At 31.2% G+C, this 22,342-nt stretch overlaps 1 non-coding gene across 1 annotated transcript; it reads right to left on the reverse strand.

Moving 5' to 3' along the window:
* Nucleotides 1-4,017: 4,017 nt before the first annotated feature.
* On the reverse strand, nt 4,018-4,101 carry TRNAM-CAU (transfer RNA methionine (anticodon CAU)). Its single transcript is given in 2 exon segments — nt 4,018-4,053; nt 4,064-4,101. It is a non-coding gene; the product is annotated as a tRNA-Met (tRNA).
* Between the last annotated feature and the right edge of the window lie 18,241 nt (nt 4,102-22,342).

A 22,342-nucleotide genomic window follows, 5' to 3' on the forward strand; every position in this document is an offset into this window, starting at 1 on the left:
GCCTTCTGGATAATGATGCCATTCTTAAAAAGAATGTACAATTGCAAGAAGTTCTTTGTCGTGGATCTCATAATTGATTTCTGCTACTAAGAATTTTCTTGAATGAAAGGCTACTGGATGAAGTTTGTCATCTGTTCCCATTTGTGATAAAACCGCACCCAGAGCAAAGTCTAATGCATTTGTTTCCATAAAGAATGCTTTAGAAAAATCAACACGATACAAGATTGGTGCAGAAACAAATGCTGTCTTCAAAGATTCAAAAGCAACTTCCGCTTCTTGATTCCATTGGAGTTTGTCTTTACAAGTCAAACGTGTAAGTGGAGCTGCAATTCAAGAGAAGTCTTTGATGAAGATCCGATAGTAGTTGGCAAATCCCAAAAAATATTAGACATCTCTTACCGTTTTGGGATCTTCTAATTTATAATAGTTTGAACTTTCTTAGGATCCATCATAAGTCCATCATTTGAAATGATGTAACCTAAGAAATTGACTTGAGTAGTGTGAAATACACACTTTTCTATCTTGGTATAGAGTCCTACATCTCTTAATTTTTGTAAGACATGACGAACATAAATTTCATGTTCTTTTGGATTCTTAAAATAGATCAAAATGTCGTCTAGATAACAAACCAGAAAATCATCCAAAAATTCTTGAAAAACAACATTCATTAGATGTTGAAAAGATATTGGTGCGCTTGTAAGTTCAAAAGGCATGATGTTGTATTCAAAATGTCCATACCTAGTTCGAAACGCAGACTTCTATTCATCTCCTTCTTAGATGCCTCCTAGATTGTATGCTCCCCGGAGATCTATTTTTGTATAGATCATAGCTTGATTTAGCTGATCAAGAAGTCTAGATATTAAAGATAGTGGATACCTGTTCTTGATGGTAATCTTGTTGAGTCCTCGATAATCAACACACATCCGCAATGATCCATCTTTTTTCTTCACAAATAGAATTGGAGCTCCTATCAGAGATTTAGAATGGCGTATGAAATTCTTGGCTAGATTTTCTTCAATATACTCCTTGAGTTCAGTCAACTCATTTCGTGATAAACTGTAGATTGGTCCGAATGGCGATTGTGCTCCTTCTTGAAGGTCAATTGAGCAATCATAGGGACGATGTTCCGAGAGTGTATCCACATTCTTTTTTTTGAATATATCTTGAAATTCTTGATATTGGCTTGGAATGCCACTTGAAGTTTTTTTACCAGTAGAAATATGTGTGGCATAAATAATATATGGTGATTCTTTCATAGCAGCATGCAAGAAAGCTTTTGCACCTATAAATACGGATTTAATTGAACTGGACTTATGACTCTCTACTTGATTAACTACACTGTTAGCTATATTTTTAGAGAAAGTAAGAGTTCGGGAAATCCAATCTATTTGAGGGTTGTATTTTTCTAACCATGATAAACCTAAAATGACTGGATTAGAGGGAGATCCAATGATATTAAATACTACAAAACTATTATGACGATTGATTATTACTTCTATAGGAAGGGTTTCGTGAGTAATATCTCTAAAAGACAATGGACGACCATCTATGACTTCTACATGAACAGGTTTAGTTTCTTTATGTCTTTTAGTAAATTCTTCATCTAAAAAACACGCTGAGGCTCCTGATCTAATAAGGCAGAGACTTTGTAATGTTTAGGTCCTAAAATAAAATTTAAAGTCAAACAAGGAGAGGGCTCTGAGGAGAGAATAGGACCTTTATTAGAAGTTGTGCAAAGTTCTAGCCGCACGGTGTCGTGTGACGTGTTTTTCAATCTGGGAATACACCGAGTATCTAGCTGTAGAGAGTTTAGGTTTCCTTTGTATATAATGCCTTAGCTCCCAAAAAAAAAGCTCTTTGTTTTGTATAAAAACTCAAAATATATTAAAATTCTTCAAAATATATTTCTTCCCGCCAAAGACTTTTTTACATCAGACTTTGGAAATTTATATATGTTGATCCAACCGTTCACTTTGTTTCAAATTTCTACCTAAGCTAGATGCTATACTTAACTTGTACCACAAAAACATTGAACCGTACATCTATCACCGATCGATCGGAAATCCTAGCAGGTGCACAAAACCCTAACTTACAAGCACCCGAAAACTATTTTCCTTATATCTCTTAAACCCAAACTCCAAATCACACAAAACTTATAAAGAAAGCTTTATAACAAGGTTACACACAATCTTGGAAATTTTGAGCTAAAACCTCATCAAATTGTTTAAGATATAGCTCAAATCACAAGCACAAGTAATTCGGGCTACTTACTACCCTTAGATATCAAGCGCTGACTTCAACTGCCAATATCTCCTTCATCAAAGCTTGGAATTCGATAAACAGTATGCACAAACTGTAGCCGAAAAAGTGCTCTCTTCAAATCCGGTCGCCGATCCTCGTTTGCAGTCCGTACGCGTGCGGTATGCTCAAAAGAGTGACAGTACGTCGAAAACTTACACCTTAACTTTGAGCGCCTATAACTTCTTCATATAAACCCCAAATGACACAAAACTTGCACCAAAACCTTAACCAAAAACCTAAACCTTTTGACCCTAGCCTCAAAAATTCGAATGGCCTCGAGAAACTAACCCTAATCCCTAATATGGCCTCGGGCAGCCTCCTCAAAGCCCATTGGTCATGATTTTTGACCAATAGGAATGGAGATTTTTATTTTTCATCTCCATTCATCTATATTGGTGCCCTAATTCCTCCCTTTGCTACCAAAATCCTTCTTCAATCCTTTTTCTTATAAGATTTACATAATGTATGCTCTAAACACCAAATAAAAGAACCAAAATAAGTTTTTAAATGTCACCAATGTCTAACAAACGTGACTCTAAATATTTAGAAGTTACTATCAACCAAAACCAATCTTAAAAGCCACTATCAAAAAGAAATTAAAGTTATACAAATTCTATAGTAATTTTTTTCAACAACCTCTTTTCAAAGTAATAATCAAATTATATCCTACAACCAACTAAAATCTACTAACATGGCTCTCACCATGTTACTTAATAAATTATATATTAAGTACATACCGAGCTCTTTAATAAATATATAATTTATTTAATAAATATATAATTTATTAAATTATATATTAAGTACATTCCGAGCTCTTCGAAATTGTTATTGGGCCAAGGCAACAAAAACATCAATGTCCAAGCCTACAAAGATAAGGTCAAAGCAAAAATTGTAGTGCCAAGAGCTTGCACAAGGGAAGTATCTCCATTTCCCAACTGCAAGTCGCAGGTCAAAACTGCACTAGCAAAGTGGGTAAAACGGACATGGGGGAAATCATGTGCACTTCCCTGATTGTCCACATTTCTATTCCTGGATGTCCATTTTCCCCACATAACCCATAGTGTAGTTTCGATCTAATTACATTGAAAAATGGGATTTCAACTTGGGAATAAGAAATGTTCTCCCTGTGTTGCTACCATCCTTGAAAAATGGCATTGCAAACCCAAAGTTTGGTGCAGGACCACTCGCGCTTGGCTTTGGTTTGGGACAGGATTCCCTCGACTTGGTGAACAGTGTAATAATTTTGCATTGGCGCGTCATACAAGAAATAGGTGAAGAAGGTCATACTTATCCAGACTTGCAATGCACCAAGGGCAGACTGATAGGTGTGGTCAGATTAGTTTAATGAAATACCAAAGAAAAGAATTGACTCAAGCCAAGAAAGAACGTCAAAGTCTCACATGTTTTGGTACAATTCTGGATGGGTGCACCAAAAAAAAGGAAACTTCAGATGACTGAAATACAAGAATTTGGTGTTGAGGCCACTGGAACATGAGAATCATAAAACAAGGATGATATTTTTAGTGATTTGAGAAAAGAGTAATAATGATAACGGTAAAGGTTAAAATAAAGAGATTGTGGATTGCCATGTTTTATCTCATAATTGGTGCTTCATCTTTTTTTTCCCCCTTTCGAGAAGTGCGTTGGAACCGATTCAGAGCAGGACAAAATCGGGAGATGGAGATAGAAGTAGAGCCGGAGGGGAAAAAGGTTCCGTGGGGCGAGAGAGGCTCGAACTCTCGACCTCAGGATTCCTCGTAGCTATGAGACCTACGCGCTAGCCAACTGCGCCACCGCCCCTTCGGATGTTTGAAAACCGATCCAGGAATCACCTCGTCTTTTATATCAAAATATTCTTGACGCTGCGCAACTGTGAACTGCACTCGTTCATCACCCACAACAACCACTCAGTCAGTGGAACATGGCAACTTCACTCAACTCTCCTCGTATGGAATATGGAATAAGACACGATCAACCCTCAACTCGGCAACTCATTCCCTGCAACTTACTGTCTTGCAACTCTTCAAACCAACTCTCCTCGATACCAATCCTGCCCTCTTTTTTTTTCTTTCTTTTTTTTTTTTTTTTATCTCCACAGCCATGCATTCCATTCCATACCAGCTGTCCATGCATTCCAACTGCGCCTGTCGCTCATGCTTCCTCGTCGTTACCGGTTTTCGGCCCCGAGCGATCAGGATGCGATGCCAACACTCCATACCAGCTGCCTCAGCATGTCTTGCACTGGACTATGTCTCCAGGACCTGCAGAGTCTGATTGTTGGACCTCAGAGCTGCGTCCCTCCTTGTGTGCAAAACATGACTTTCAACAGCTTCTAAACAACCCGGGTCATGCGCCCCCTCCCACTCGTGGAACTCGCGATGCCTCGCTGAATGGCGTCCCGCAAGAACAGGCTCGTCACCAATCTCCCTCCGATGATCTGCATCGTTCATCAAAGCCGCCCACGTATCAACAAACCTGCACGTTGCCCCAGCGTGCAACCACTTCCTCTCCGCCCACCCGACCCCATCTCCGGAGGCTGCAACTGGATTTCTGTCCACGAGAAATCCGGCATGAGGTTCGTGGCCCTTGTGTGCAACTTCGGCGATCACTCATGCTCGAGATGGCCATCACGAACGGGCCATCAGAAATACTGGGAATACTTCGGTGTGAGAGCTACCGATCGGCAACAGAACCCCTGTCAACGAGCCCACGAATCAACTCCTGAACTCCTGTCAACGATCTTCATGCTCCTTGACCTTGCGCGAAAGCGCAAGACGACGGCTCAAAGACGGGGGAGCAGAACACGAGGGAAACAGCGCCGAGGATGGGAATGTGTTCAAGGCATGGTGAACCACACCCTCACTTCCCGCACGATTCCAATTCCACACCCGCCCCCAGAAAGCTCCGCTCACACGCAACGCAACACGTCCGATGACATGCTTGAGGCCTGCCCAGAATTCGCACCCCCTCCCCCAACAACTCTAGCCACATCTGGAATCCCTACTACCGCCATCTGTGACAACTCAGTAGAAACCATATGATTTACACCCATCTTGGAATTGAGCTGCAACTGGTCCAAGGGGACCTAGATTGTGGATTGCAGATAGAGTGAAGTGGTTGGGTGGAAGTAAAAACCTAAATAGAATGTTAGCTTGGGAATTGTGAGAATCTTTTTTGAATATAAAGATTAAGAAACAAAATTTTATTCAGAAATTAGTCAGTGGATATTTAGTTGAATAATGAGAAGATATTTATGAATTGAACCTTGAATAAGTGTTAGAGGAAGAAATGATGGTCGTTGTCACTAGCAAGTATTAATCTAAGTGCATGTTGGATGTGCATAGTTGCTATTGTAACTTAGTGTATAATATGGATTGTTATAAAATGTATAAGATAATTATGTATGTAGTAAATGTAGAAAAGAAACAATTTAGGCCAAATACCAACTCATAAGTGTATATATGCCAATTGTTTTAAGTAAAGATATTGGAAATATTTTGGTTTAATAACAATTCTTTTTTTAATTCTAATTTGGACTAATTTTTTAGTATTTTTGTGCTTGGCTATGGCAATTGTGATTTGTAGCACTTTTTTTTGTTGTATAATTGACAAAAAACATAAATCTAGATAGACTTATGATATGACATTCTATTCATCTATAATTTAAAATGATGAAAGTAAATTAAAAAGAATTATAATTATAAGATAGATATATATATATATATATATATATATATATATATTAAAAAAATTTAAGTGCAAGATTTTGGTTAAAATTAAAGTATAAGAAAGTCATTGAGAAGATTGAGATTGCCTTAGTCTTACCTCTATTTTTACTATTTACGAAGAAATATTGAAGCTTTCTAAAGACTATAAGATTTGTTGCTTAACTCTTAAAGTTATAGGCTAATTCTATGTTGACTTCTTAAAATTAAAAAACTTATAGATTTTTAATTTTTTTTTGTTGCATTTCATATTTTTTAAAAATAAAATTCTAATTTATATTTTATTTTATTTTATTTATTTTTTAATTAAATATAATTTTATATAATATTAATTTATTTATTTCAACTAACTTCAATTTAGTCCTATTTATTTAGGTAATATTAATATTTTGTATCAAATAATATTGAAACATCCATCTTGATGGCTTAAATAGAAGTATGTTGTATCTCATTAAATTAAATACATGACATCAAATACTTATATTTAATTGGTTCTTAGGGCTTATATATATATATATATATATATATATATTTGAAGAAAGTAAATATGATTAAATAATTTACTATAATATATTATTTTAATTTGACCAATCTATTATATAAGACAACTTAGATATAACACAAAGAGACAAATGAGTTTTTTGATTGGCCATGAAGAAAGGAACAAACATGAGAACTAAAGAACTTGGATGAATAAGGAAGTATGGATGAAGAAGGAAATATAGATAAATAAAGAAGTATGGATGAACAAGGAAGTATGGATGAATTAAAAAATAGATGGATGTACCAAAGATTATAGGATCCAACAACACAAGTTTCTACTAGTCTATTATATAAGATAATTTTGATATGATACAAAGAAATAAAGAAGCCCTTTGTTTGGTTGTGAAGAAAGGAATGTGAAGAAAGACAAGGAACTTGAGGAATATGAGAATAAATATGAAAACTAAAAAACCTAAAAATTAGAAAATTTAAAAATCAAAAAACATGAGAATAAGGAAATAAGAGAATATAAGAACATGGAAACCAAAGAATATAAGAACATGGGAACAAGAAAGTATAGATGAATGACTAGGATTTAGGATTTAAGATATAAGATTTAAGATTTAAAATGCTATATAAGTTTTTTAATTTTCATAAATTCAACCACCTTGAATAATGTAATGAAGACAACTCAAATATTTGAAAACTTGAGAAAATCTTCTAAGAAGACTATTAAACAAGATAAATCCTAAAAAAAAGAGAGACAATAGAAGCACCATTTGAAGTACAATACTTTGATGGAATAGAGTTTGAAGTCATTTTTTGTCCCTTTTGAAGAAGAAAATTTGAAAAATGAAAGAATTCAAGAAACTTTGAAAAATCAAGATATAACTTACAAGATTTAATGATAAGAATTTGAAGCTAAAAACTAAAATTAAGATAAAAAAAAGTAAGAAGAGTAGGAAAAATCAAAGCTCAAAAGACATTGAAAGCAATCACTAAAACAACAGAAGTTATCAAATTTAAGTTAGCCAATGGTTGCATGATTCAAAAGGCTTCATCTTTAAGTTGGAAGAAGGTTTGGTCTACCAAATGTGAAACCTCCAAATACTTCCAAAATAAATGCCAATTCTTTTATTAAAGAAAGAATCCATTTAATAGAATACGAAGGTAATCTTTACTATATTATTAATAAAAAAAGAGATGAGAGCTTGTATTGAATCACTTCCAAACTAAGATTTAGAAGGATCCAAATGGTTCTTCAAACCATACACTACTAAATAAGAGGGTCTTTGAATGAGACCACTAATTCTTTGGTATGAAGAGTGCAAAATATTAGATACGGAGAGAATAAATTTGGCATGTACTGGACCTATAGTGCCTTAGATCATTACTCTAATAATTAATAGAAGAAGGATAAAATGTTCAATTTTTATGTGAATTTTAAGCAAAGAAGTTACACAAAATCAAACTCTCTATTTAATAAAAGAATGAAATTATATAAAATAAAAAATACTACTAAAAAAAATCCAAAAATTACCTTATAAGAAAAAAATTCAATCAAAAAAATTAGTATGCAACAAATAAATTTAGACCAAATCAATAGTGAAGAAAACCTCCAACTTAGTAGATCTAAATAAGATGGTTTAGAATATTATTGCCAATGTTATTTTTGAAGTAGAAGAGAAGAGTCTATGACATGATTAAGATTCTTAAATGAAAGAATATTAATTTGACATGGTCTCAATAGTCATATCTCTAAGTTAAGAGGATGTTCAAATTGACAAATAAAATTTATTGGCCAAACTTTAGAAATGAGAAGAATATGTGATATTTGGGCAATTACTTCAAGATAATCAAATTTATCAAAAGTTATTGCAAGAATTATGGAAGAAGAAGAAAAAAAGAGAGTACAAACACCCTCTTCTAGTTGTAAATTTTTTAGTACTAGAAGACTACAAAGGCCTTGAATTCACCATCAATATTGATAGCTATTTGATTACGTATGTTTCTATGGATAGAGGTTTGGGAGTCAATATAATATTAGAAAAAATTTAATATGACCTTAGATATATTTTATTCAAAGGCACTCTACAAATTTTGTATATAGTGGATTAGTCACGAAATATACCAAGGAAAAAAACTATCTATGATATCAACATGAATAAAAAATACTATATATGTATTAAATTAATAATTAATAAAATTAAAATTAAAAATATTTTATTTATATATATTTATTAATCTTTTATAGTTGGATATATTATCAATTTTAGACAATTTATCATAATGGCCTACAAAGAATCAAATAGAAGTAAGTAATGGAAATAATTAGAAATTAACTTGATCTTTATTTTAGGATGTTTTTAATTTTTTGATTTCTTTATTAATTAAAAAAATATCTAAAATCATAAATTTATTCAATAAATTAAATTTTATAATAATAATAAATATTTAATAAAACTTTAAAAAGATTAAAAATAAATATTAATATGAAAAATACAAAGTAAGTTTGAATCAAAGATATAATTCAAATTATTTATATTAATATATAAATTTAAGCTTAAGGGTCTAAATTTTGTGGAATTAATAAAAATATTTATAAATATAAAAATATAATTAAAAAATTATACTAAATATAAAATAACTCATTAGATATAAGATATATTCGACTTTATCTAAGAGTCAACATGATTAAAAAATAATTCCTGGTTTTACATCTTTGGTATTGTAAATAAATCTAAAATCTTCTTGGCTTAGATTTTAGTATATGTTTTGCTCTCATTGTAGTATAAATATTTTTTTTTAAAAGATTAAAATAAAATTTATAATTATTAATATAAAAATATATATATATATATATATATATATATATATTACATATTGATTTATCTATTCAAGGTCTTTTTATCATTTTGATTTTTAAAAAACAAGTAATTTATTTTATTATAAAAACATCTCAATCTATCATATTGCAACTACTACTTCTTTTATTAACTCAAGTAAGTAAATTTTAATATTCTTAAAATTTATTATGGTAGGATTTTTAAACTATGAAAATTATAAAATATTAATAAACATAAATATTTTAAAATAGATAATTTACATCCTTTAAGATCTTATTATAATTTATAGATACAAAGATATATTTATTTTTTAGAAATTAAAATTAAAAGAGTGCAAGATTTTAAAAAATATTTAAAAAATATTTGTAATACATTATATATTAAAAAATCTTTAAAAATATAGCCATAAAAATTAATATTTAATAATAAAATATTAAATATCTAAATTTATTCTTCATATATTTATATAATTATTAATATATATATGTATATATATATGCAGATATATATATAGGAATGATAAAGAAATTTAAATTTTTACTAAAGCAATCCATCAATCATTATAATCATGAAAAAATAATTACCTCTGGATTAATTTTTCTATCATTTCATCCACAATCAATGAAAAATACTTTCATCTATAATCATGATAATTTAATCTTTATTATTGCTGTCAACAATGATAGATATAATAGTTCTTAATTATAGAATCCTAATTATTTGTTAAAAAGAAGGAGGGACCTACGACAAATTTATCTCATTGCTCCGCTTCTCATTGAGATGAGAGATAGATTGGCATGTCCTTGCCACATTCTTCTCTCTGCATGGCTTTCCTGCCACCTTCATTTCTCTGCATGGCTTCCCTGCCACCATTACATTTCAATGCAAGATCTCAAAAGTATATTACAATAACTTCTGTAATGATTGTTGTAAAGATTAGCTTTTGGAAGCCTCTCAATGTTTGTATGGGATTGGTGAAATCTTGAGGCTTATCAATTGTTGTCAAAATCAACCTAGAGAGCTAATGTACAATTAATGTTGTGATTCATGGATAAAAAACAATAGCAGTTCTTGTTTTAGAACATTTATATATTGAATAGTGAGCTTTCTTCTTAAGTTTGCAATAATATATATTCCTAGAAGTTGACTAGGTAGTGGTTGTTGCAACCATGATGAGCGTCTTTTTTCTTCCTAAAATTAAAATTTTGTGATTGTGGATTGAAAAAATATAGAATCATTGTTGTAGCAATTGTATATTCTCTATCTCTTTGAGGTACAATGTGTGATGGCTTGCTATGTGCAATACTTTGGCATAGAAAAGATAGGAGGATGGTGACAGCATCAAAGAAGTCAGAATTTTTAAATTTCAGAAACCTCATGAATGGCATTTAGATTATTACACAAGTACACTATTTATTCTTAGAGGTGAAATATGTAGGATACACAAAATTTGATGCTATGCATGTTAATTACAAATAAATCAATTGAAGGGAGGAACTTGGATATGGCGATGATGCTTTTTACAATCATAATGGAGAAAGATCTTGATATTACGTCTCAACCATATACTTGGTTTTTTTTGTACTGAGTCTATTAAATTGTAGTCCTTGTTGTCTATGATTTTTTTTTTTTTTTTTTTTTTTTTTTTTTAAATTTTGAATCTAAGATTTTAAAATTAGATAATTGAGATATTTGATATTCTCAAATTATAGTATAATTTTTCTAAAAATGAATCACTCACCTTAAGTAGATGTCTTACTTCAATTTGGTCATATTTCTACCACAATACATAGTATGCATATGAATTGCCTTATGTCTTTTAAATAGAATAGAAGACTTATTTCATAATTCTTGTCAACATTGTTTGTTCATCAACTAGATTCTTTTATTTCAATATATTTGGTTTATAGATTTAATATATATATATATATATATATATTTTTAATATAATTATGTATATATATATATATATATATTTTTTAATATAATTATGTATATATATATATATATATTTAATATAATTATATATAATTATATATATTTTAATATAATTATGTATATATATATATATATATATATATATTTCTTTTAGAAAAAAAGAAAGAAAAAAGTTCAGTTTTGACATGTCTATGAATTAATCTATGTATTGTTCATTAGAAGGTGTGAAATAGGACCTTGTTCTGATATTTCAAGGCAATGAATTTGATGTTTTGGATCTTGGAAAGAGAATACATGAATGATTGCAAGATCTTTGTCAATTGTTGAGGATATAAATGTATGAGATCTTAGATAGTATGTGATAGAGAGCAATGGAGGTTTTTCTATAAATACAGAGGTTAGCTCTATTGTCAACATATGTGTTTGTGTATTGTTCATCAGAAGTTGTTGTCTGTTGGATAATATTGCAAAGCTAATCAAAGATCAAGTTGTACTTTTTAGTAGGCCGTTTCTTCACACTTATTACAATTGCAATCCAAATTAAATGTTCTTTGTATATAGTGCTAAGGACATGAATTGAAAAAAGATGTATAAATCTAAGAAATTTGTATAAAAAGAGAAGTGACAAAATAAAAATAAAGTAGTATATATATTAAAAAGAAATTAGAATGACTATTGCCAAAAGACAAGAAAACTAGAGACTCTTGAATCTAAACTAAAAACAAGAAAAGAATTGACAAGAGTGAAGATGACTTTACTCTTGCCTCTATATATACTATATAACTAGGAGCTATATGATAATATTCTATAGGACCTCTAATATATGTGAACTTTATAGGACACATATTTTAACTTATAAGGCAAGTTTTCTATGTGTGGACCATATAGTTAACTTGTTCTTTAAGCTACCAATATGTGTGGCACATGGTTAATTGGTTGATTACATTTCTAACCTAAAAAGTCAATTATAGACACCTATAAAGTTAAAGCAACATTAATGAAGGTTCTAAGAAGCTTCTATAGAAAATATTATAGAATTAAACTATTTTTATTTATTTTTATCTAATTATATAGATAATTATTGATTTACATATATATGTCCATGATATAACCTCCTCTTTTAGGAACAAGTTCTATGAAGAGTGGTCATCATATGTTGAAAAAATCCAAGATACGGCAAATTGTATTTGCCACATACTTTGATCTTTGTTTTCTTTAAAGATGGTTGATAGGGCCTCTAAACCATTGATAGTGTCTCATATCAGGGCAGAAAGATTACACACTTATTTGATTGTCGTTGAGAACTTCAATACTTCTTTTAAATAAAACATTTGAAACACGATTAAGAATTGTTCCTACCTCTAGTAAAATCATCAAACATCTGGAGTCTCTTCCAGAACATGATACCAAATACATTGTATCTTGCCATCTATTTCATGAAGAATATGTGATTTTTGAGGATCTTCATCTCGATTGTGTTGTCTTGAAGGTTGAGAAAATAGTAATGTCTCATCTGATAGGTCAACAAATAAAGATTCTTGAGTCAAATCCGTTGGTTATTGATACTCCATTTCCTTAATATCACAAATACATAAAAACTACAAACAAGGATAGAAGGTAGAATGTAATCTTCCCTGGACCTTGTTTCTTTTATAGTAAAGACTTATTATTCTTCACCTTCATTTTGATGGATATTATCAATAAACAGCCTCCACCATCTTTGCTATATTTATAAGATTCTTTGCTGATTTCCATATATATTTATTAATATCATATTTGTTCCAATAGACAAGATATTCTAACTTATTTTGATGCCACCTTGAATCTATAACTTCTTCTACTTCAAATTCTTCATAATTATCTACTTCTATAAAAAGAGGTAAAACTTATTTTTTTATTGGTATCTTCATAGTCTTGAATGGTTTGAAAATAGACATGTGAAATATGGAATGGATCTTTATTAACTTCATTTGATATAATCAATAAATAATTGATCTAATTTATCCACAAATAGAAAAAAAGTTCAAGCCTATGGTAATCCAACTTATCACAAGGATAAATAGTCTTGAAATTATGATGAAATAACCATATCTTATTACCTATGTTGAATTATGGTTGTTTTTCTTGTAGGCATTTGTCTTGAACTTTTGTAGTTCTTGAGTTTCTTTTAATTGTGCCTTCATTGTTGTATGTAGTTCCAACAAATAATTCTCTAAATCTTTTGCTATAATATTATCACTTTTTGAAAAGTCAAAAATATCAAGTTGTGGATGATAACCATAATTGAAAAAAAAAAGGTGTTGTCAAGGACAAGAACATAATAAAGACAAATAAACAAGTGAGGCTTCTCTCAAAGAAAGATGACAAGATAGAAATAACTTGATATATATATATTAAAAAAGAGATTGGAATGGCTATTGCCAAAAGCCAAGACAACTAGAAACCTTTGAAACTAGACTAGAAGCAAGAAAGGAGTTGACAAGAGTGAAGAAGGCTTCACTCTTGTCTCTATATATACTATCTAACTAGGGGCTACATGGCGACGTTCTATAGGACCTCCAATATGTATTGACTTTATAGGACACATGCCTTGACTTACAAGGCAAGTTTTTCTATGTGTGAGCCACATAATTAGCTTGGTCTTTAAGCTAACAACATGTGTGGTACATGGATAACTTGTTGACTACGTTTCTAATCCCAAAAAGTTGATTAAAAACACCTATAAAGTCAAAGCAGCATCTATAAGCTTCTAAGAAACTTCCATGCCAAATACTATAGAATTAATTTACTTTTATCTACTTTTACTTACTTCTACCTATTTATACATGTAATTATTGGCTTACATGTGTATGTCCATGACATTACCCCTCCTTCTAGGAACGAGTTCCACGAGGAGCGGTAATCATATATTGAGGAAATCTATGAAATGACGAATTGTATTCGCCACATATTCTGATCTTTGTTTTCTTTGAACATGATTGATAGGGCCTTTCAACCATCGCTAGTGTCTCATACCAGGGTAGAAAGACCACCCAATTATTTGATCATTATTGAGGCCTTTACAACTTCCTTCGAATAAAACATTTGGAATACCATCAAGAGTTGTTCCTACCTCTAATAAAATCACCAAACATCGGGAGTCCCTTCCAAGGTCGTGATATCAAACGTGTTGTATCTCACCATCTATTTGAGGAAGAACATATCGTTCTTGAAGATCTTCATCTCGATTGCATCGTCTTGAAGGTTGTGACAATCGTAATGTCTCGTCTAGCACGTCAACAAATGAAGGCTCTTCAGTCGAATCCACTGGTTGTTGGTTCTCCATCCCCTGAGCATCACAACTACAAAGAAGCTACAAACAAGGATTGAAAGTAGAATATTAACTTGCCTAGATCTTGTTTCATTTTTAAAGAAGGTTTTCATCTTGATTTTGTTGGATGTAGTCAATGAAAAGCCTCCACTACCTTTGCTACATTTGCAAGATTCTTTACTAGCTTCCATGTACATTTACTAATATCATATCCATACTAATGGACGAGAAATTCTAATTTATTTCGATGCCACCTTGAATCTAAAACTTCTTCCACTTCAAACTCTTCATTATTGCCCACTTCTATAAGAAGAGGTAGAGCTTGTAGTCTTCTTAATATGTCCACTGTCTTGTATGGTTCAAGAAGAGATACGTGGAATACTGGATGGATTTTCATTGATTCCGATAGATGTAAATGATATACAACTAAATTGATTTGTGCAGAAATAGAAAATGGTCCCAGTCTTCGATAGTCCAACTTATCACAAGGACGAGTGGTCTTGATATTGCAATGAAGTAGCCATACCTTATGACCCAAGATGAATGATGGTTGTTCCTTTCGATAGACATCCGCATTGACCTTTTGTTGTTCTTGAGCCTCTTTTAATTGCGCCTTCATCGTTGCATATAGCTCTGATAAATGAATTGCCAAATCTTTCACATCAGGATTATCAACTTTTGAAAAGTCAAAAGTATCAAGTCGTGGATGATAACCATAATTAGCAAAGAAAGATGTTTGTTTTGTAGAAGAATGTACCATGTTATTGTAAGCAAACTCTGCAATGGCAAAAGAGTTGTCCAATCATCTTCTTGATAGTTAATAGTACATCTTAAACACCGCTCCAAAACTTGATTAACACGCTCCATTTGTCCATCAGTTTGAGGATGGAATGCCAAAGATAGTTTTATATCCACTTTTAGAATCTTGAAAAGAGTCCGCCAAAATCTTGATACAAATTGAGTTCCTTTATCTGATATAATATCCTTGGATAATCCATGATAGCAATAGATATTATCGAGAAAGAGCTTAGCTGTTTTTTCACCTATGATAGATTTTATATATGGTACAAAATGTTCCATCTTGGTAAAACGATCCAGTATCACAAATATAGAGTCATAAGAACCTGAGATTGGAAGATATGTGATGAAATCCATAGAAATAGAAGACCATGGTTGTTCTAGAATGGGTAATAGCTGAAAAAGTCCATAAGGTGAATGACAAGGAGTTTTTGATCTTGAGTAAATATCACAAGATTTTACAAAACCTTTGACTGCTTTTCACATTTGTGGCCATCAAAAGTCCTTCGATATTAGTTCCAAAGTTTTATTGTACCCAAAATGTCCTGCTCTTGGAAAGTCATGACAAACTTGAAGAACACGTAATTGAGCTTCACCTTCTGGAACATATAGGCATCCCTCAAAATATAGTAGATTCTTTTTGAATTCAAACTTAGAATTATCATAAGACTTTGAAGGATTTTTCTTAATATCACGAATAAGAGGATCAGAAGACATACTTGACTGAACTTACTTAATAAATGTTGAATCAACAATTAGTATTGATTTCATTACTCAAAGATGAAGATGCTCTGGCTTGAAAAGAATTGTTTGTTGTTGATCAAAAGCATCATCTTCTTCTTTTGGTGCAAAATAAGATCGTCTGGAAAGTACATCTGACAAACCTTGTTGTTTTCATAGTTGATAACTGATCTTGAATTCGAATCTTGACAAAGACATACTCCAATGGACTTAGCGATAATTCAAAATATGTACTGACATAAAATATTCAAGGTTCTTTTGATCTGTATATATTAAGACTAGGCTAGAAGCACCTTTTAGATAATAGCACCATTCTTGAAACGAATCCACAATTGTAAGAAGTTCTTTGTCGTGGATCTCGTAGTTGATCTCGATTGCTAAAAATTTTCTGGAATGAAAAGCTATTAGATGAAGTTTATCATTTGTTCCCATTTGTGATAATATGGCATCCAAAGCAAAGTCTAATGCGTCTGTTTCCATAAAAAATAGCTTAGAAAAATTGATGCAATATAAGATTGGTAAAGAAACAAAGGCTGTCTTCAAAGCTTCAAATGCTACTTCTACTTCTTGATTCCATTGAAGTTTGTCTTTGCAAGTCAAACATGTAAGTGAAGCTCCAACTTGAGAGAAGTCTTTGATGAAGATCTAATAGTAGTTGGCAAATTCCAAAAAGCATTGGACATCTTTTACCATTTTTGGGATCTTCCAATCCATAATAATTTGAACTTTCTTAGGATCCATCATAAGTCCATCATTTGAAATGATGTATTCTAAGAAGTCGACTTGAGTAGTGTAAAATACACACTTTTCTATTTTGGCATAGAGTCCTATATCTCTTAGTTTTTGTAATACTTGGCGAACATAAAGTTCATGTTCTTCTGAGTTCTTAGAATAGATTAAGATGTCGTTTAGGTAACAGACAACAAAATCATCTAAAAACTTTTGAAAGACATCATTCATTAGATGTTAGAATGCTACTGGTGCATTTGTAAGTCAAAAAGGCATGACGTTGTATTCAAAATATCCATACCTTGTTTGAAACGTAGTCTTCCATTTATCTCCTTCTTTGATGCATACCAAATTATATGCTCCCCGTAGATCTATTTTTGTATAGATCTTAGCTTGATTCAACTGATCAAGAAGTCCAGATATCAAAGATAGTGGATACCTATTTTTGATAGTGATTTTGTTGAGTCCTCGATAATCAATACACATCCGCATTGATCCATCTTTTTTCTTCACAAATAAAATTGGAGCTCTTGCTGGAAATTTGAAATGGCATATGAAGTTCTTAGTCAAGTTCTCTTCAATATACTCCTTGAGTTCAATCAACTCATTTTGAGATAAATTATAAATTAGTCCAAATAGCAGTTGTGTTCGTTCTTGAAGGTCAATTGAACAGTCATAGGAACGATGTTCTGGAAGAGTATCCGCATTCTTTTTCTCAAATACATCTTGAAAATCTTGATATTGGCTTGGAATGCCACATGAAGTTTTTCTACTAATAGAAATAGGTGTGGCATAAATGACATAAGGTGATCCTTCTTTTGCAGCATGCAAGAAAGTACTTGCACCTACAAATATAGGTTTAATTATACTAGACTTATGACTTTCTACTTGATTAATTACACTCTTAGTTATATTTTCAGCAAAGTAAAGATTATGGGAAGTCCAATCTATTTTAGGGTTATATTTTTCTAACCATGATAAATCTAAAATGACTGGATTAGAAGGAGATCTAATGATATTAAATATTACAAAGCTACTATGACCATTAATTGCTATTTCTATAAGAAGGATTTCTTGAGTAACATCTCTTGAAGACAACAGACTACCATCTATGACTTGTACATGAATAGGTTTAGTTTTCTTTACTAAAAATATGCTATATCTTTTAGCAAATTTTTTATCTAAGAAACTTGCTAAGGCTCTTGAATCTAGCAAAGCAGAGGCTTTGAGATGTTTAGGTCCTAGAATAACATTTATCGTAAAACATAGAGAGGATTTTGAGGAGAGGATAGGACCTTCACTAGGCATTGTACAAGGTTCCAACCGCACGGTCCTTATTGTAGCTGGACAAATTCATTTTCCGACATGCTATCTTCTTTGATCACCATACTCGTCATTTTATGGTTGCATCACTTCTTTGGGTAATGTTGAGCAATGTGCTTAGATTCTTCATAATATAAGTACAATCCTTCTTGATGATGACGAGTATTTTCTTGCTCAATAAGAGGTTTGAAACATACTGCATCAATTTATATATTCTCTACTTTCGAATGTATGTGTTGAAGAGATGTTGGTATTGCTATTGAATTATAGTTACATTGAGGTTCACTTGTATGATTCTGAGATCGAAATTCAAAAAGGTGATTGTTACACTTTATAACAAAGTCAATTGCTTGACTCAATGTTTGAGGATCAGGTAAGTTGAGCATTAATTTTTTTACCTCATATTATAATCCATAGAGAAATTGACTAATAAATGCAGTATCATCCCACTTGATATCAGTTGTAAGTTGTCAAAATTGTGAAGCATACATCATTATTGATTGATTATCTTGTCGTAAAATATAGATCTTATTGATTGCAACACAAATTGTATCATGTTCTCCATACATGGATTGAAACTCTACCAAAAAAGCCTCCAGATTATCCAATATTGGATCTCGTCGTTCAAGAAAAGATGAAAATCATGATAATGCTGAACTTGAAAGAAGCATATCAATGAATCTAACTTGTGATCTTGGAGTTGGATAGCTTTGGGATTGAAGTTCAATCAAAAGTTGTGCTTCATTGATAAATCCTCTAAACTTTGATCTGGTTCCATCAAACTTCTTGGGTAGGATAATTCTTGGTTCTCTAACACTAGAAGGGCATTCCACCATAGAAGAAGGGATATGATTTGGTGTAGATGTTGAAGCAGCTCCAATCATTTCTATATCTTCACTTCCTGCCAATCTTATTGCTCCTTGTGGTAGTAAATTGAGTTGATGCATCGCAAGCATTAACTCCTTCAATTGCTCTTGCATTTATGCCATTGCACTCTTCATTTTAGCAAGTTCTGCCATGATAACACTTAGAAAAGAGAAGATGTCTAATATCGCTCAAGACAAATAGAAGAGAAGACTTAAGAACAAAGAAAATACTAAGGACAATATCAGTTTAGAAGAGGGTAATCCGCAACTTCTAATACGATTATGTCTTATCAAGAGAAAGGGATAATCCACTCTTAATCAAGATTAGACAAAGCTCTGATATTGTAAGTATATTCTTGTCATTCTGTCGAGGACATGAACATGATAAAGACAAATAAACAAGTGAAGCTTCTTTCAAAGAAAGATGACAAGATAAAAATAACTTGACATGTATATTAAAAAAGAGACTGAAATGGCTATTGCCAAAAGCCAAGACAATTAGAGACCCTTGAAACTAAACTAGAAGCAAAAAAGGAGTTGATAAGAATGAAGAAGGCTTCACTCTTGTCTCTATATATACTATCTAACTAGGGGCTATATGGCGACATTCTATAGGACCTCTAATATGTGTTGACTTTGTAGGACATATGCCTTGACTTATAAGACAAGTTTTTTTTATGTGTAGGCCATATAATTAGCTTGGTCTTAAAGCTAACAACATGTGTGGCACATGGATAACTTGTTGACTACGTTTCTAATCCCAAAAAGTCAATTAAAGACACCTATAAAGTCAAAGCAGCATCTATAAAGCTTCTAGAAAGCTTCCATACCAGATACTATAGAATTAATTTACTTTTATTTACTTTTACTTACTTCTACCTATTTATACATGTAATTATTGGCTTACATGTGTATGTCCATGACAGGTATTTATTGCATAGAAGAATGCATCATATTATTATAAGCAAATTTTGCCAATGATAAGAGGGTTGTCCAATCATCTTATTGATAATTGATGGTATATCTTAAGTATTGCTCCAAAACTTAGTTTAAGTACTTTGTCTATCCATCAATTTTAGGATGAAAGGTCGACAAAAGCTTTATATCTACCTTTAAAATCTTAAAAAGGATTCTCCAAAATCTTAATACAAATTGAGTTTTCCTATCCAATATAATATTTTTTGGCAATCTATGATATTAATAGATATTATCAAAAAAAAACTTGGCAATTTTTTCACCTTTGATAGATTTTGTGTATAATATAAAATGTGTCATTTTGATAAAACGATCTACTATCACAAATATAAAATTACACAAACTTGAGATTAGAAGATCCATAATAAAATCTATAGAAATAGAAGACCATGATTATTTTAGAATAGGTAATGGTTGAAGAAGTCTATAAGGTCAATGACAAGGAGTTTTTGACCTTGAACAAATGTCATATGATTGAAAAAAGTCTTTTACAACCTTCCACATTTGTGGCCACCAAAAATCTTTGGATATTATATTCAAAGTTTTGTTGTATCCAAAATATTTTGCTATTGGAAAGTTGTAATAAACTTGAAGAATACATAAATATGCTTCTTCATTTGGAACATATAAGTGTCCTTCAAAATAAAGTAGGTTATTTTTGAACTCAAACTTGGAAGTATTATAAAACTTAAAAGAAGTATTCTTGATATTATAAATAAGAATATTAGAGGATATACTTAATTGAATTTGCTTGAAATAAGTTAAATCAACAATTAATATTGATTTCATTACTCGAAGATGAAATTATTTTGGCTTCAATAAAATTATCTTTTGTTCATCAAAAGCTATATTTTCTTCTTTAGGTGCAAATAAGAACATCTAAAAAGGACATCAAACAAACCTCATTGTTTTTACGACGAATAAGTGATATTGAACTTGAAACTTATCAAAGACATGCTCCAATGAGTTTGGCAACAATTCAAAATACGTGATGACATGAAATACTTGAGGTTCTTGTGATTTGTATATATCGTGACTAGACTCAAAGCACCTTTTAGATAATGATGTCATTCTTCAAAAAGATCCACAATTACAAAAAGCTCTTTATTGTGGATCTTATAATTAATCTTGACTGCTAAAAATTTCTTGGAATGAAAAGCTATGGAATGAAGTTTATCATTTATTCCGATTTGTGATAATACGACATTCAAAGTAAAGTTCAATGCATCTATTTCCATAAAGAATATCTTAGAAAAGTCAACGTGATACAAGATTGGTGCAGAAACAAAAGTTATCTTTAAAGCTTTAAATATTTTTTCTATTTTTTGATTTTACTGAAGTTTGTCTTTAAAAGTCAAATATGTAAATGGAGCTACAACTCGAGAGAAGTCCTTGATGAAGATTCGATAGTAATTATCAAATCTCAAAAAATATTAAACATCTCGTACCATTTTTGAGATCTTCCAATCCATAATAATTTGAACTTTCTTAGGATCCATTATAAGTCCATCATTTGAAATGATGTAATATAAGAAATCAACTTGAGTAGTGTGAAATACACACTTTTCTATCTTAGCATAAAATCTTGTATTTCTCAATTTTTTTAATACATAATAAATATGAAATTCATGTTCTTTTATGTTTTTAGAATAGATCGAGATGTCTTTTAGATAACAGACAACAAAATCATCTAAAAATTGTCAAAAAATATCATTCATAAGATGTTGAAAAGCTGCTGGTATATTTGTAAGTCCAAAAGGCTTGACATTACATTCAAAATATCCATATCTAGTTTGAAATGTAGTCTTCAATTCATCTCCTTCTTTGATGCATACCTGATTCAATGCTCTTCATAGATCTATTTTTGTATAGATCTTAGCTTAATTCAACTGATCAAAAAGTCCAAATATTAAAAATAATAGGTACTTATTCTTGATGGCAATCTTATTGAATCATCAATAATCAACACATATCCGTAATTATCTATCTTTTTCCTTCACAAATAGAATTGAAGCTCCTATTGAAGATTTGGAATGGCATATAAAGTTTTTGGCTAGATTTTCTTCAATGCACTCTTTGAATTCAGCCAACTTATTTTGTGATAAATTATAGATTGATCCAAATGGCAGTTGTGCTCTTTCTTGAAGGTCAATTGAATAGTCATAGGAATGATGTTTTAGAAGAATATCTATATTTTTTTCTCAAATACATCTAGAAATTTTTGATATTGGCTTGAAATGCTACTTAAAGTCTTTGCACTATTAAAAATGGAGGTGGCATAAATGACACAAGGTGATCCTTCTTTTG

The sequence above is a fragment of the Physcomitrium patens genome, chromosome 4 (genome assembly GCF_059467195.1).
Source record: "Physcomitrium patens ecotype Gransden chromosome 4, ASM5946719v1, whole genome shotgun sequence".
Taxonomy (NCBI): Eukaryota; Viridiplantae; Streptophyta; class Bryopsida; order Funariales; family Funariaceae; genus Physcomitrium; species Physcomitrium patens.